Source organism: Sander lucioperca, chromosome 4 (assembly GCF_008315115.2).
Source record: "Sander lucioperca isolate FBNREF2018 chromosome 4, SLUC_FBN_1.2, whole genome shotgun sequence".
Classification (NCBI taxonomy): domain Eukaryota; kingdom Metazoa; phylum Chordata; class Actinopteri; order Perciformes; family Percidae; genus Sander; species Sander lucioperca.
In genome coordinates this window covers 24,772,133-24,784,224 of record NC_050176.1, presented here as the reverse complement: position 1 = coordinate 24,784,224, position 12,092 = coordinate 24,772,133, and the positions used below count along the sequence as shown (strand labels likewise).

Here is a 12,092-nt window from a genome sequence, read left to right as displayed (position 1 = left end):
TCTTTACAGTTAGCTAAATTAACCCAACAAAAGGTGGGTTAAGCACCAAAACGAATAGTTAAGATTACAGAAACGTGAAGGGGGAGATTGTTCTGGGCAGCTTGGAGATGTTCTGCTGCTGCACTGCTGGCTATTGTTAGCTTGCTGGCTCAGTAGCTAACTGGTCAGCTAGCTACCAATACAGATCAAATCAATAAAAACGTAATTATGTTGGGGACAATGCAGCTATTTTCTTAGAATGACATGAATAAATGTTACTAAATGTAACGTGAATAAACTTGAATGCTCGCCTGTGAACAGACGCATTCTAACCAGCGATGTGTTAACAATAAAACAATAAAAACTACAACTCCCATAATTCCACGCAACTTCCCAACGTCATCAAACGTCTGTGTTTACAATCCATTGTTTTGGTTGAGAGACCCCTAGTGGCAGAAAGTTACATATTGTACGTTTAAGATCCCGTAGAAAATGTGTATTGTAATTGGATAAACAATTTGTTGAAAATAAAAACAACATCCAATATTTCCAATATTTCTAATCTGATCTTTTATGCTGTATTCTTATAAAATCCCCTGCCAAGCTCCAGTCCAGCGCCAACATGCTTGGCCACTAGACAAAGCAGATGCCCCTTGTTTGGGTTTGCGTGCTCTCAGTGGAATTGATCAGTGCAGACAACATAACCTACGTGCACTACTCTGTGGAATGGGTGTGGGGTGATTCAGAGAATACTCCACGGCGTCAAACAACATTTATCAACCTCTGTTATATATCCTTTGTATACCTGTGTTTACCTGACCTAACTGCTGTGTGATCTTCTGTTATCTGAGGAACCAGGTCAAAAACAGAATTCAGTTTGTGATGTATGGAAGTAAATCTGTTTCATCGGATTTTGAAAGCAATGAATATTTATGCATTGAAATTATGTATCTGAATGTTCTGCCTCTGAATTTTACTCTTTTCTTAATTTTCAACAACTAATTCTCACCTTTATTTTTTGAAGTTCATAAATTCAGAATCCAAAATTCAACATAAAAGAATTCAATATAACAAATTCAGATGCAAAATGTAATGTTTAAAATTCAGTGTTAACATCTGGGAACCTAAGGAAAAGCAATCGATTCTAGAATCTAGATCGGTAGTTTGCTTTTTATAATTTTCGTCTGCTATTTCATCACTAAATTAACTTTTGAGACTTTTTTATGCGAGAAATCAACTGTGCAGAGTTCCAATATGGGCAGTTTGACAACATTTTATGGCTAATTGCACATTTGCTCCGATGTTGTTGGACTTAAGAAGCTCCAGTCTGACGTGACAGCCAGCTGGGGGCCGGGATCACAGCTGGAAGTCTCTCAATAGACTCGTGGACACGTTTATTTCCTCAATCGTTTTGATTAAATAACAAAACACAATTATCCATTATAAGATAAACAGCAACCTGTGGTTATCTGTCTTTCGCAAAAGCTCCACAAGCGATTGCGGGCATAACGTTAACGAGTTGGTTGGCTGACACACACACACACACACACACACACACACACACACACACACACACACACACACACACAGCCAGAGGCGAGGGAGAGCAGCGTCTGACAGGGCCAAGAGATACGTCTCTCTTTAACATACTTTTATTTAACGAGGGTTGTATAAAACATTGCTTGCCAAAATCTGCTCAAACTTTTTTATTTACATGAACAGTCCTCCAGTTTTAACAGTCCTGTTGTCATTCAGGTCTGATCATGCCTTTCTGAACACTGGTCTGTCCTACAGGTGTACATTAGTGTTATGTGGAAATATATTTTTTTTATGTAGCCTACATGCCCAGAGACAACTGATGGGAATTATCATTGCGATAGCCTATATCTAAATACATTTATTGTCCCTGTTTTAAGCTAATGAATGGAACTTATAAGCTTTGGTGTCTCCCCTTAATTCTAAATAACATATGCCATTATTTATTATTTACACATAGGCTATGTTAAAGAGAGACCTATCTCTCTGCCCTTTCAGACGTTGCTCTCCTACTCCTCTGACTCCTGCTCTGGCTGCCCAGCGAGCTCGTTAACGTTACGCCCACAATCGCTTGTGGAGCTTTTTAACTCCGAAACCACAGGTTGCTGTTTATCTTATAATGGATAATTGTGTTTTGTTATTTAAACAAAACTATTGAGGAAATAAACTTGTCCACGAGTCTATTGAGAGACTTCCAGCTGACAGCGGGGTCTGTGAGCATCACTGGCCGGCCAGTGAGCGAGCGATCCTGGCCGCCACCAGCTGGCTGTCACGTCAGACTGAAGCTTCTCAATAGTTACTCAGACTTGTAAACAAAGTTGAACCCCTCAAGTATCTCACTCAGATGTTAATAGTAGTTTAATACCAGCTGTTTTAGATTATTTTATTTTTTACCAGTAAAAATCTTAGCGAATAGCCAAGACTCGGTGACAAGGCCATACACACAGGTGCCTATTCTTTCCTACCAACAGCAGAAGAATGTACTCTTACCTCTGCGTGACATGTTGAAAGGACACAGCAACATTTTCTCTTCGTGTCGTAATTTTTTGTTGTTTTTTTTTGCTGAAGTTTTCATCAGGAACTTAATCCCAGTCCAACTAACTCTGCTGTTTGCCAGACAGTTTTTGTGGATTGTTTGATTGCTTTTCAGCAGGAACAATGTATTACATGTTCTTCACATTGTGGCCTATATGATATCTGGCTTCCGCAAACTGCTCTTCTCTGTAAGGGTGAAAAGTACCAACTCTTAACAGCCACCTTTCAATCCTAACAAGGCAGTAGATTGCAGAGGTGTTGATTATAAATAGATTTTTTTTTTTAGTTTCCCTAACTGACATGAATTAGTGTGTGTGCTGAATTTACATTTTTCCATCCATTTCCTGACACTAATCCAGGCCTGAGTCGCGGTGGTAGCAAGCTATGCAAAATGCCGTTCTCCCTAGCTACTTCCTCTAGCTTCTCCTGGGGGATCCCGAAGCTTTCATAGGCCAGATGGGACTTTTTATTCCTCCAGCAAGCTCTGGGTCTGCCCTAAGAATGAGAATGAGCCCAGACACCCTGTTAAAGTAAAGCCATTTTGGTCACTTTTACCCATGATCTGATTCTTTCGGTTACTAGCCAACTCTCATGGTCATAGGAGAGGGCTAGAACTTAGATCAGGTAGAGCTTGGCCATTATTCTTCCATCCCACTTCACCATGACAGTCTGGTACAATGCTCGCACAGTCTCCCTGTTGATCTGCTCGATCTCATCTCAGTCATGGACAAAACCCAGAGATACTCAAACTCTTTCACTTGGGGGAGTAACTTGTTTCCAACCTGAAGGGGAAAATATATCATTTCTTTCCCCAGCGGATTAGCATAGCCTCAGAAATCATCAACAGAATGGGTGACAAGGGACAGTCTTGGCAAAGTCCAAACACTCACTGAAAATGATTTCATTCCAAGGTTTGTCCTTCAGGTTTATACAAAAAAAAGTGTTTTAAATGGAAGGGCTCAAGTAACACTTTTGTTACATGTTGAATTGTTCTACTATCTGTGCTCATTTGGTAAAATTACTGGGATTTGTGCTCACTTCACCACCCACCCTAACAGAAAAGCATGTTGCAAAAAACTAGCTAAATCCAGGCTAAAAATCCATAAACCATACTATACTATTCATATAGTATAGTATAGGGGGTGGTGATGGTTCAGTGGATATGTCACATGTCTTTGGTGTAGGAGATCTGGGTTGGAGTCCCACTGTGATACATCAACCAATGTGTCCCTGAGCAAGACACTTAACCCCTAGTTGCTCCAGAGGCGTGTGACCTCTGACATATGTGGCAACTGTAAGTTGCTTTGGATAAAAGCGTCAGCTAAATACCATGTAATATTTTATATTGGCCTGTGTGGCTTCATAATTCATCAAAGACATGTATAAACAAGATGCCACATTTTTCAATCTAACTCCATATATACTACCGCTAAATGTTTTTCATCCAGCACAGAACTGTTAGCATGCTGGTGTGCATTGAGTTGGGACTGAGAATGGTTGCTGCGATCTCTAAAGCTGCCAGTTAACGACAAACCTGTCTGTTCTTATTTCGTAATAGAAATTAATTGTTTCTATCACAACATTTCAGGATCAAAACAGGTTAGACAATTTTGGAAATTGTAAACCTCAAATGCTTTACAGTCGATGTTGTGACTTCATACTGTCATTCTAGCATACTGGTTGAATGTTCTTAACATTTCATTCCCTTCTAACTCCTCTACCCGTTAAAGCTATAGTACCTAGTTTCTGTCTCCCCCATGAGGAATTCTAAGTAATGACAACAAAACTGTCGACGTGTCCACTTGACACAAGCCTTCCGTGACCACGCACCGCAGGGAGGGGCCCATTGAGAATGCCTACATACAGGGTCCAGAATTATGTACTACGCCCATGGCTGCGTCCTATAAAACCAATTTCAATGCACTATAGTACTGGTTCTCACTCCCTGAGAGTGAACAGTAGCTTACCCCCTCGACAAGAGAGTCTAAAAGACCAGGTTTAGAGCATTGGGCTCAATTGGACTGACCTGAAATGTATTCCCCATCTGAGCTGCTGTGCGTCCCCAAAACTATAGGGGGAAAGGAGCACTCATACTCGAAAGCTAGTGTGGTATAATGAGCCGACCCGGGAACGCAGGTCTTATTTCACAGCGAGCCTCCAAAAGGTTAGCCCAGCCCAATTAATTCTGCTAGTTAAAAAGGTCAGGGATCTGTGTTAAAGGGCTTGGGAAAAGCTATACAAAGGCCTTTCACTGCCACCTCATTACTTAGGCTTCATCATGCTTCATTATAAAGTCGTAGACATTGTTTAAAGATGATTGGAGTGAAGCCAAGATGAGCTCAGGCTTCAGTCAAAAGCAAACTAAAATTTAGTCACAGTTGCAGTAGAGCTTTCTTACTAGGGCAAAAGGTGCTTTGGTTAGTTCAGTCTAATCCTGACTTCAAAAGCAGCAATGTCCTAACATCATTATTCATCAAATTATGGTCGTATAGCTAAACTGAACATAGGGTTTTGTTTAGTTTCAAGTTAAAGGCCCCATATCATACTCATTTTCAGGTTTATACTATTATACTATATTGTATTTTGGTTTGCTACTAGAACATGTTTAGATGTTTTCATGTTCAAAAACACATTATTTTTCATATACTGTGTCTGAATATACCTGTATTCACCCTTTGTCTAAAATGTTCTGTTTTAGTGCCTGTCTCTTTAAACGCCTCTCCAGGAAATAGCCCAGTCTGCTCTGATTGGTCAGCATTTCCTGGTCTTATGCTCTCGTCTCTGAACCATCTTTGCAGCCGGGGAATGACTGTAATGGCACTGTAGAGGCACCTTCTACCTATAAACAGTATGGTTGTCCTGACGGTTCGTTTAAAGGGGTGATAGAATGATTGATTATATACGGTATTTCACACTGTTCCTTAATGTCTCCTAATAGGGTATGTAACATTGGTTGGTCTTTTCTACAGGAAGTTGCAGTTTTTTCTACAGAAAACAGAAAGATTTGTCGTTAGTCGCTTTTGTGAAAAAAAGTCGCTAAGGGGGTCTGAAAAGTCGCTAGATCTAGCAACAAAGTCGCTAAGTTGGCAACACTGTCACAGTGTGCAGGCAGGTAGAAAGGGGAGAAGGGACAGGGTGCGGGGCCGGTGTAGGTAGGAGAGACAGAGGCAGCACCGCCGGAGCAGGAATGGCTAGAGCTGCCAAGGCCCGAGAAAATATCCCCAGCTGGCTTCAAAACTCATTTCTGCTCCAACACATAAACTCATCAACTAATGTTACTGTACAAAGCACCAGATACACAGTTTAGTTACAGTTTCATCCTCCAGTGTGTCGCGCACACACACACACACACACACACCAATGTTTTCGATACTTTCATTACAACTAGTGTTGTTGTAACGTTACCCTTGGGACATAAAAAACCTCCACTTGCAGACAAGGAATCACAGCTCGCGCAGTAGCTAGTTGAGTGTCTCAGCGCGGGGCCATTTAGTGGAGAGTGAAGCCCACAGGCACACAGACAGAGAGCAGCAGCAGCAGCAGCAGCAGCTCCAGCAGCACATTGCCCATATAATTATTATCAGACCGGCCCTCGCAGCCTTGAAACACTACCGGCCCACTGGGAAAAGTCCCGACTCTCCCGATTGCCACTCCGCTATTAAGTGTATTATTTACGTTGCAATATAAATGAAAACATAACTTAATTTATTAATATCAGGGAACATGCCTGCCACACTTGCAGTTACCCGTTAACTGAACCACTAACTACCGCTTACCTGGAGCACCACGACCGGTGGCAGCCCGCGATGAAATGTGAAAAGTGTCAGCATTCCCTGTACAGCCTGGGGCACTGCACTTACGACCGTGGTTCATTTTCATATCCTTGAAAAAATTCCAAACTTTCTTCTTTGTAATTCCCCTAGAAGTGTAAAGCGTGACCTACTTTCAGAAGACCAGCTGGTCTCAGACCAGTGGTCTGTATGTAAATTTTGGGGAATGACCAAGGCCAGAGCCAATTAAGGTACAGCCAATGCAACCACCCGATCGTGTAGATACATGCTGCATAACATCAGAAGGATACGTCCCCTTCTAACGCAGAAGGCGGCTCAGGTTCTGGTTCAGGCTCACGTCTAGACTACTGCAACTCCCTCCTGATTGGCCTGCCTGCATGCTCCCTCCTGATTGGCCTGCCTGCATGTGCCATCCGACCCCTGCAGCTCATTCAGAATTCAGCAGCTCAACTTGTCTTCAACCTCCCCAAGTTCTCTCACACTACACCGCTCCTCCGCTCTCTTCACTGGTTACCAATTGCGGCCCGCATCCGCTTCAAGACACTAGTACTTACGTACAAGGCCACGAACGGATCAGCACCCGCTTACATCCAGGACATGGTCAAACCATATACCCCAACCCGCCCACTCCGCTCTACATCAGCCAACCTGCTTGCTGCCCCCTCACAGCGAGGGAGAACTAATCACTCAACCAAATCCCGACTGTTTGCTGTCCTGGCTCCCAAATGGTGGAATGAGCTCCCTATTGACATCAGGATGGCCGAAAACCTACACATCTTCAGCTGAAGGCTAAAAACACATCTCTTCTGACTACTACACCTCAGATAAAGAAGAAGAAGAAGAAAAGAGGAGAAAAAAAAAAATGTATATATATTTCTTGATGCTGAACTTTCATATGGCTCTTTGTAGTATTACCTATTTAAAGCTAATGTACTTGCACTTACTACTTGTTGTCTGGAGTTTGCACCTTCAGGGTTGAACGCACTTAATTGTAAGTCGCTTTGGATAAAAGCGTCAGCTAAATGACATGTAATGTAATGTAATGTAATAATCAGCCCTTTAAAGGCACAGTTTCTGAATACGGGCTGTGTGCATTCTCTGTGGATTGAGCATATTGATACTTTTACAGTATTTATACAGCACTTTGACCTGCTTAATAATCACAGAAGACATGGAAATCTCCCTTTTTACAATTATGGTACCTTTAAGGTACTGCTGCAGATGGATAAACAAAAGCTCAACCAGTTCATTCAGTGTTAACTGTGTGTCACTTCTGGCTCAAAAAACAAAATGTGCCACGCTTCCGTACAGTCAATTTATGAGTTTTAGCAGGGACCAGACAACCTCATACATTAATCCCATGCATTTCAATGTCATCTGCATGTAAACATTGTGTCCTTTTTTGCATAAACAATCTATTTATCAAACACAACCATTTGGTTCTTGCATCATTGACCTGGGAATTATTCATACACAATTGATGCCCATGGGCTGATGTGTTTCTCTTGCCAACTGCATCAGCAGTGCTTCTGGACGCATTACATTTACATCTGGACATTTTACTGTATCATAGGGAGGACTCTGGGTCCTCACAAAGACACAAGCCCAACAGCACACACTCAAACACAAAAATACATTAACTACAATGTGTTAAGACACCTGAGGCTCCAGGAGACGTGGGGAGGAATCAGATCAAAGGCCAAAACCTGAGATAATTAAGACTGATTCTTCAACTGCCTGTGAAAATGAATCCAACACTTTTCTACCACCTTTTCTACTCTGTGCACTCTCACAGAGCTTTGCTATCAAAGACCATATTAAAATCAGTAATGTGAGGGGAAATTGAAGTAGTGCAAACTGGTTAATACGTTGTTCCAAGTCAGAATACATTTCCCAAATATCCCAAAAAAGTGAACTACTGATTTAGCATATGTTTGGCTTATGGAATAGTTTCAGCAATGATTCAAAATCTAACTGGACCCAGTATAGTATGCATAGATACAGGGAGTTGCTCTTGGATATATATAAAACAGTGTCACAATAAAGTGCCCTGCTGCAAACGACAGAGTAAACCAAATTAAAGGCAGATCAGAGCAGTTAATTACACAAGCTGCCTGAGAAGGTGAGGCGGAAGCAGCCATGCCAAATCCTCTGTGCTGCTTGACACCTACCGTCTTAGCACGATAATTAGCCAGCGCTGCTTAGTGACAGAGTGAAGTAGAGGTGGTATAGTATAAGACCAGTGAGATGTTGGAGGAACAGAATGCTCAAAGAGTTTGTGTTCCTTAAGTCTATATCCTTGACGTTCCACTTCCGGGATTGCTCCGTTCCCGACAGAAAATCCACCGGATTTCATTCATTTACGAATTACAGTGCCTTACTTTACTTTTCGTAGCTATATGTACGAATGGTTCATGAGAACAGCCTGAAGAGATTGGGTTCCTGCTACTGTCTGTCAGTGCAGATTGTGTGTAAAACACCAAAGATTCTTTCATTACAGTTTCACATCCCGAATCTATGCCACGATCAAACATTGATATCGGACAGTGTGATTTTGCCACAGCAGCGGCCTGTTACAGATCCTGGGCGAGTGGTTAGCAGTAACTCAGAAAACTCTCTTAGAGGTTTGAAAACAACTTTCTCCTCCCAAAAAACTTGATTATCCAGAATTTCTGATCTGAAGGAAGATGCTTTTATTATCAATAGAGACAATATCAGGGAGGAAGGAGTGACAATACTGCTATCGTTCTCTTACCCCTCCCTTGTTTGTGTCAGCAGTAACTGGTAGTATTCAGTATCTAGACATTTTTCCACACGCATCTATTGTGCAAATCTCTGCAAACAAAAAGTACTCTAGTGTACGATGACAGCTTTGGCTGCTGATTTCCCAATGAATAAAACAGAGAATTGTCTTTGATCAAACTGATGGCACATTATCTCCATTCCACTGTAAACTGTCATTTTTCTTGAGTTAGCATACAGAGGGAACAAGTTAGCAATGTGACATTTCCAGGGATGTGATATGTTTTTTATCTACTACCGTGAAATGAAGCCACTGTTTATCTGAAGTCTTTATCAACTGAAGTGCTCCAGAGAACACCATTTGATGACATTAAAGCTTTGTTTGCCTCAGATCTGGCATTAGTTGTTTGTGTTCAACTGACTGAAACATCCAAGATTGGTTTTCCATCTAAGGGTGAAGTTTCCCAGTAAGCGTGGTATTTAGTCATTTGCAGGTCAGAAGGTGTCATGATTAAAACAGTTGTTGTAGATGTCTCAGTGGTCACTGGTTGCATTTGTCTACAAGTTGTGAACAGTTTAACCACATTTTTTGTTGCTGAAATATGTATCCAATTATTAGTTAATAATTAAAAAGCAAATAGCAAAGGTAAGTCTGAAAAATAAACAATGTAACTCAGCCACAGAGCCACTCAGATCTACGCTTGATGTGTCGGGTCCTCGGCTGAACCGAAAGTGGTTCTGTCCCTCCTCCGTGAAGGCCGTCTCAAAGCTCTTATTTCTGCCCCGTGGCGCGAAGAGGGATCATTGAGGAGCTATAGGCGAGGATACAGAGAGCAGCCTTCCCAGAAGCCGTGCAGCTGAAGGAGTTGCTAACTCCGCCCATACAGCTTACGTATTTATGCGACGCTTCAGAGGAAAGGACGTCTCATCCCTCTTAAACACATCTGCTCGTTGACTCTCTCCTCCTATGATTTTCTCTCGTCTCTCCTGTGCCTCCTCGGTGGGAGGGACCAAGACGCGAGGAAGGGGGGCAAGTGGAGGACTCGAAGAGGCAATTTAAGGGCTACTAGATGCACTGTTAAGTGGAGATGTTCCGATACCGATACCAGTATCGGAAAAGCCTCTGCTACTGCCTAAAATGCTGGTATCGGCAAGTACTGGAGTTTATGCACCGATCTGATAGCACGTAATTTAGCCTAGAAGAATTAATTAATACATGTTGACACACTGGTATCGGATCAGTATTCAGTATCGGCCGATTCGCAAGTTCAGATATCGTAATCAAAAAATGGTATCAGACCATCTCTGTTATTTAGTACCTGCTATACATTGAAAGTTTGTCATTCAAATGTTGAAAAAGTGGTTACATATGGGGCTATTGTCTTGACATGTCAGTACACGCCATTGTCCTTTCCTTGGTGTGTCAACACTCAGGAAAAGAATAGATTTCTGTGACATTTTCCACATTCCGACTGCTTGACACCAACTTCTTTCTGTACGGTGTTTCGGTGTGTGCTACGGGTGTCAACTAATACAATGCTGTACAACTCAGCCAGTGTGTGTGTGTGCTGAATATCACACTCCATGTTACTGAAAAAGGTAAACAGATTCACTATAACGTGTTACTCAGTAATGTGTTACTGCCCAACACAAAATTTACAAATGGATCAAAACGCAGGGCTTAAAATCCCTCATGCTATAAGCTAAACACCAGCTGAATTTAAGCTTGACTGTAATATAATAGAGGGGAGAGTGGCGAGTGGGAGCACTCTAATCTTACACTAATGTGCTCACACAATACAGTCACTTATTGTTAACATATTACCAACTAAAGACGGAGGACAACCACACAGATTTCCCTTGTTCAAAGTTCTGTCAGCATCTGCCCAAATCACTTAAAAAGCACATAGTCAACTATAAAATGTGTCAGCGGAGTCCCTGCCACGTTTCAGTAACGGGTCTTTAAAAGCCTGTTGGCAGCACCGTTGCATTAATATTTATACTTGCATATGAATAGCAGGAGCAGATTTTAGAGATGTTTTTTTCTCGTGTATTCTTTTCCCAGCCTTCCTCAAGGCTGTAACATTCTGCTTTGTCAGTCAGTGTTGGGGAAGTTACTTTTAAAAAGTAGTGTTTGCTCGTTACTCGTTACTTCTTAAAAAAGTAATCTGTTACTTTACTTAGTTACCCCTATGGAAAGTAACTTTTTACTCGTTACTTTTATGTTACTTTTAAAAGCAGCCGTCTCTGGCAGAGACTGAAATTAATTATACAAAAACTATCTTTGACCATAAAGCCAATCTCTGGTTTATCAGTGAAGTGTCTGAACTCCACTGCAGACTGGATTCTCTCCTCAGAGTGACGGCTGATTCATTATGAACGAGTCCGGTGCGGGTTGAATGCACATCAGCAGGTCATCGGTGTTATGCAGTGTTAGTAGTGTATACTATGTAATGTCTGTATCGACTTGTACCGGTCGCGCAGCCACGACGGTCCGTGCATTGTCGTAGACACATGCAGCCTCTTTTCTGGAAATCCTTGCGTGTCCATGCATCTGACACAAGTCCACAGCAGTCCGCTGTGTGTATGTATGAGGCCATCTCCAGCAAAAAGCCACGAAGCTTAAAACGCTCTCAAAAGTTAGCTTTGGCTGCTTCTCGCTTGCCATGATTGCTCTGCTACCAGCCTCTGTCACGGCCCGTGTGGAGCTTGTGAGCGCGCAGCTGAGAAGGCAGTGTCACTGTCAAATCTGTCCCTGGGAAATATTTGTATGCATACACATCATGCAATGCCAGATAAGTTGTTTGGGGAACTACTTTTGTGGGCACATTCCATCCCAATATTAAGCCTCTTTGACTGTCTGTTTTGGCTTCAGATGTCAATTATAACTTGTAGTGGCAAAATTTATTGTAACATGATTTTCTATATATTTTCTGATTTATTTCTTTTATGTTCTAACACAAATGAAAGGGAGTTTATTTCACTGACTGATCCCACATGTAGACTTTG

At 41.9% G+C, this 12,092-nt stretch overlaps 2 long non-coding RNA genes across 2 annotated transcripts in view; one reads left to right on the top strand and one right to left on the bottom strand.

The window, feature by feature from the left end:
* Positions 1-2,764, top strand: part of LOC116051154 — a 27,417-nt gene extending 24,653 nt beyond the window's left edge. The window contains exon 3 of the long non-coding RNA XR_004105289.2: positions 2,753-2,764. This is a non-coding gene — a long non-coding RNA (uncharacterized LOC116051154). The remainder of the gene's footprint in view (positions 1-2,752) is intronic.
* Positions 1-12,092, bottom strand: part of LOC118494982 — a 14,361-nt gene extending 2,269 nt beyond the window's left edge. Inside the window, exons 1-2 of the long non-coding RNA XR_004897214.1 lie at positions 12,081-12,092; positions 7,282-7,284 (exon numbers count right to left, since the gene is read on the bottom strand). This is a non-coding gene — a long non-coding RNA (uncharacterized LOC118494982). The remainder of the gene's footprint in view (positions 1-7,281; positions 7,285-12,080) is intronic.